Source organism: Glycine max, chromosome 19 (assembly GCF_000004515.6).
Source record: "Glycine max cultivar Williams 82 chromosome 19, Glycine_max_v4.0, whole genome shotgun sequence".
Lineage (NCBI taxonomy): Eukaryota > Viridiplantae > Streptophyta > Magnoliopsida > Fabales > Fabaceae > Glycine > Glycine max.
The window spans coordinates 27,318,356-27,324,163 of NC_038255.2; positions in this window are offsets into that span (position 1 = coordinate 27,318,356).

Below are 5,808 nucleotides of genomic sequence, written 5' to 3' on the forward strand. Positions count from 1 at the left end.
CCTTTATTACATTTGTCCGATTCTATTTGATGGTTTAATTGCTTTTAATCTTTTACTTGTGATACATTGAGGACAATGTGTTGTTTAAGTATGGGGGGAGTGTTCTTTGGTTATGCTAGTTTTGTTAGTTTTGTTAATTTTGTTAGTTGTGTTAAATTTGTTAATTTTGTTAGTTTTGTTGGGTTTCTAGTTTAATATTTTAGGTCAATTCTATTTGCATGTACAACTTTGCATATTTTTCTTTGAATTATAGGATATGTTCAAGTAATGGGTAATTGTTTTGAAAATAAAAGTCGCTTGACATTTTGTGATTTGAAGTCCTTGTTTTTCCTCTATATGTCATGATAGTTTTGAAAGCTCAATTTGGAAGTGATAAGTTTACCTTTGTGAGAATTTGAGCCATCATCATAATCATTTGGTGTGTTTTGCCCCATTGATTGCTTGCACATTAGCCTTGGCTTGATTCTTGTTGATGCTTCCTAATTCACATGCATATTTGGAAATGATTTAGGAAATTTTGTTCTTATAAGCCTCTAGCCAAATGGACTTACCTTGAATTAATCCCTTTGATAGCCCTTTGAGCCTATGTTTTCTTTTCTCTGTTTTGAAGCTCATTACAAGCCTTAAGTGAAAAACCATGATCTCACCTTAACCTTAAGGAATTTTGGAGCTTTGGAATTGTTTTGGGAATAAGTGTGGGGGGTTTTGTTGGATAACTTATTTCGTTGGCTATGCTTCATGATGTATTTTGGGCCATACTTGATGTACATTGTATACTGGTTAAATGTTGGACATGCTGAATGATATGCTATTTCTCAAATGCTACAATGCAACAAAAAAAACAAAAAAAAAATTAGTTGAATCAATTCGAAAAAAAAAAAGAAAAAGAAAAAGAAAAGCAATAAAGTTGAGTGAATAAGATCTTAAATGGAAAAAGAATGATGAGACTCTTGGCTCTACTCTTTGCGTTTAAATTTTATCTTTAGGTTTTCTTATTTTTTTCTTAATATGCACTTATTGCTCATTGCTCCTCTATTCCTTTGGGATTTAGCTACTTATTCCATATTTTTCCCTACCTTGTCCTTGGCCCCATTACAACCTTAAAAGACCTTTTGGTCCTCATGTGCTTGTGTTTGTGGGTTGATTTTAAATTTTAGAATCTTGCCAAGTTTATGTGGTGTTGGTTTTTGATGCAATCCTACCCCCCAAAGGTATTGGATAGAAGACTCTAAGAGGCTTGGGCTAGAGCTACTAAAGAAGGCCCTACGGTTCTCATGAACCTTAGGGTAGATTTTTGAGCCCATGGGTCAAGGTTGGACCCATTCTTCTTTGTAAATATTAGAATTGGTTTTTCCTTCTTTTGGGCCTTGTATTTTGGCCATTCTAGTAGTATAGGGTTTTAGCCTTGTATTTCGGGGCATTTTGAGTAGTCTTTGTAGTAAGGACTTTTTTTTGTATTTTTATATTTTTTGTCATGGGGGTGAGCTTAGCTATTATAGGGTGTGTATAGCTAAGCTCTAGCTTCTCATCTCAAGGAGGTGAGCTTAGCTATTAGAGAGGTATGTGTAGCTAAGCTCTAGTTTCTTTAGGAATCTTCTTAAAGAAGTTTCTCAAGGAGGTGAGCATAGTTATGAGAGGGGTGTGTGTAGCTAAGCTCTAGCTTCTCAAGGAAGTTTTCTCAAAGAAGCTTCTCAAGGAAGTTTTCTCAAGAAAGCTTTTCAAGGAAGCTATCTAGTCTATAAATAGAAGCATGTGTAACACTTGTTGTAACTTTGATGAATGAAAGTCTTATGAGACACACTTCAAAGTTCCACTTCTCTCCCTCTTTTATTCCTTCAATTTCGTGCTCCCCCCTTCTTTCTTTCTTTTCCTCCATTGAAGCATCATCTCCAAGCTTCTTATCCAAGGCTCATCTTGGTGGTGAAGCTCCTTCTTCCATGGCTTATTCCTTAATGGATGGCGCCTCCTCTCACCTCTTTTCCTTTGTCTTCCGCTGCATCTCCATGGTGTAAAATTACCATTGAAGGACCTCATTGAAGCTCAAGGATCCAACCTCCATAGAAGCTCCACAAGCAAGTTTCCATCAAGTGGTAATCAGAGCACAAGAGCTTCAAGTAGGTGCTCCTTAAACCTCCATTAATTTTTTGCTTTACCTTCTCTTCTATTGTTTTTTCTTCATTTTTCTCCATGTATCTCCTCACATGTCTTGTTCTAAATGTTGTTAACATGATTCTTTAGAGTTTGCACCAATTAAACTTGCTATAGAAGTTAGATTTGATTTTCTATGGTTCAAATTTCTTGTTCTTGTTCTTGAACCATGAATTGTGTTGAGTTTAGGTTCCTTTGAGTTTTGTCTTGTTATTTTTTGTGGCTGAAACCTAAACCATAAAATTCTTACAAAAATATTAAAGTAGAAGAAAACCTCAAAAATCTAGAGTGACTTGTTCACCTATTGTAGTTTTGTCATAGAAGTCATGTCTAGTCATGAAACTTGTCAAATAAGATTTCTTATGTTGTGCTGAATTTTATTTTCTTGTTTCTTTGTATAACTCATTTTTTCATGAGTGTATGAAATTCTTTTAGCCTATTATTTGATTTGAGTCAAATCTTTCATGTTAATTAGTCCTTAACATGTTCATGCAAAATTCTTAGAGAGTCTTTGATTGTGAACCTTTTCTTGAACTTTTAGGTTTCCTTATGATTGTGTCTATTGTGAATTTGAGTTTTGGTGATTGAATTGCTGGCTGAAATGTTGATCCTAAGTGAATATTGAACTCCTAAAACTGTGGTAAACAATCCTAGTGAGTTCAACATACATAGGAAGGTTGAAAGTAAGCCCAAGGCAATCAATATACCATGCTTAAAGAAACAAATCGCTGGTGCTGGCAGCTTGGACATACAAACTTGTAAAAATTACTGAGAATTGGTTACTTCTAATTTTGAGCTGACATTTTTACTGAATTTTCTAGACATCTGGAAAAAGTTATAAAAAAAGAAACAAGTGATTTGGATAAAAGGAAAAAATACGAAAAATCACACAAGTTGGCAGGAAAATCAGTATCCAGGAAAAAAAATGAAAGGGAAGTGTGCTTGTTGTTTTGGCTCAAACTTTATTCTATAATTGGTGCCTATGTTATACCAATCTTAGTTCCAAAATTTCAATTGAAAATTAGTGTGAAGACAAGTGCCAAAGCTAGAGGTTTTTTGAGTTTTCTTTTTGAGTCCTAGCTTGCTTCTATGTCCTTTTCATTGCTTTAATTGTTGAGTAATCCTTGAAAAATTGTCTTGTTAAAATTCCATTGGTTTAGCTTTCATTTCATTTTATTTGGTCTTTGGTTATTGCTTGTCTCTTTGTTTCCTTGTTTGTGGGTTGCCATATAGGGAATTGGAAGGAGGATTGGTGCCATCCCTTGAAGAATTTGAGTTAAGAAGATAAGGGCCAACCAACTTAAGAGCTATTGGACTAAGAAGCACTCCAAATTGAGTGAATCACCAAAGAGAGAACAACCACCAAAATTGAGGACCGTTTTGTAATTTTGTAATTTGCAATTTACTTACCTTCATTGCTTTCAAGTTTTGTAACAAAAAGGCCTTTCATTGGAAGTGTGTTGGGAGCCTCCAATAGGTTACCAAACTTCCATTAGTGTGTAATAATTTTAGGCAATTTTTCCTTAGGATAGTGAGTGTTTTGTTGGGAACCTTGAATGTGGTCATCCAAACACTCTTAGGATTCACCTAGTTTACTTTTCTTGCTTACTTTCATAGCTTATTTCCTTTACCTTCCATTGTCAAACCACCTAGATAGCTTGCATCTTACCAATTAGTTTTTTTCCCTTATCTTTCACACCTCTTTTAGTGTTTATTTTGGCTAGTTTCAACCATAGTTTCTTTTACCTTTTGTTTTCAAACCTCCAACAAGAAAGAACCACAACTTAGGAACCAACATGAGTCATCATTCATCTAGTGTTAATGGCGAGGGTACTAGTCATAAAGACCCTTTATCTAGAATCTTAGATGAGTTGAGTTCCCTCAAGTTATGGAAAGAAAAATAAGAGAGAGAAAAAAAAGGAAAAAAAAGAGTGGAAGAAATAAGTCAAGATGAAAGAAAGAAAATAAGAGAGGAAGAAAGAAGAAAAATAATGAAAGAAATGAAAAGAGAAAAACATGCCTCCTATAGTAGTCATAACTCTTGCAAGAGCCTAAGTGAAGAACTTCGTGACTATTATGAAGGAAGGCATAGGTCACATCTTAGACCTCACTCCCATAGAAGAGAAAAGGAAAGAAAGCCTCAAGAGGCTAACATTAACCTCCCATACTTCCATGGGAAGGACAATGTAGAGGCTAACTTAGTTTGGGAAATAAGGGTAGAGCAACAACTTAAAAAGAAGTCTACATCAAAATTTTATGGCTCTCACTCTTATCCAAAGAAAGACCAAGGTCAAGGCATCTTAGGGGTGACACCTTCTAAGCCCAAAGGTGATAAGGGGAAGACAATAGAAAACCAAGCCCCTAAGGCTAGTGTGCAAGAGAAGACTAGCTCTATAAAGTGCTTTAAATGTCTTGGAAGAAGACACATTACTTCTCAATGCCCCACCACAAAAACCATGATTATGAGGAGCCAAGACATTTATAGTAGCCAAGATGAGGCTACTACGTCACCTTCCTCTAGTGAAAGTGAAGAAGCAAAAGGGGAAGAATCTAGTGAAGAAATCTACCCCCAAGAAGAAGGACAACCTTTAATGGTTAAGGAGGAGTGTAAGGAGGTAAGTGTCTCCTCCAAGAGGTTAGTTAAGAAGGAAAGTAATTTTGAAATAAAGACAAATATTAAAGAAACTTCCCCTCTTAGACAACCTCCACATCTTCTCCGTTGTAAAAAGATACTTGTTAGCACTGCCACACCTCTTGGGCTTGAGGTTATTCCTCAAGTAAAGGAGTTGTTGGATGAGGGTTTGGTTCGTAAGAGCTTAAATCCTTGTGCTTTGTTGGTGCCCAAAATAGGTATTATTAGGCACCAAATCCCTACAATAAGTGATATGATCAATTTGTTGAGTGTTGCAACCCTCTTTTGTAAAATCATTCATGCACCCAACGTCTTCATGATTCATGTACATAGGGACTCATTAGTTAGGTTTGTTCTTATTTTTGGTTTTAATACAAACTTAGGTGCTCATATGGGACACCTTAGGTTTGTCTTATTTTTTTGTAGGAATAATCAACATAAAAATACAGAAAAAGGTACGCTTTATTGCATTACATTCCTTAATTTTTTAAATAGTGATCAAGGGGTTCCCACAAACCCTAAGAGAATAAAGGTCATTCCTGATTGGCCCACCCCACCAAGTATAAGGGAAATCTGGGGTTGCCATGACTTAACAAACTTTTTCAAAAGGTTTGTCCCATATTTTTCTATACTTGTAGCTCCACTCATTGAGTTGGTGAGGAACCATGTTCCCTCATGGGAAGATGTCCAGGAAAGGAGTTTCTAGACCTTACCCTACTCTAACATACCCAACACCACTAATACATATATTTTTATTCTTTTTACAGGTGTCGAGGGAAGGAGACCAGAGTATGAAGAACCTCGGGATTTGAGTTCAAATCCTTTCCAAGGTGGAGGGGATGATGCAATCCTACCCCCCAAAGGTATTGGATAGAAGACTCCAAGAGGCTTGGGCTAGAGCTACTAAAGAAGGCCCTACGGTTCTCATGAACCTTAGGGTAGATTTTTGAGCCCATGGGTCAAGGTTGGACCCATTCTTCTTTGCAAATATTAGAATTGGTTTTTCCTTCTTTTGGGCCTTGTATTTT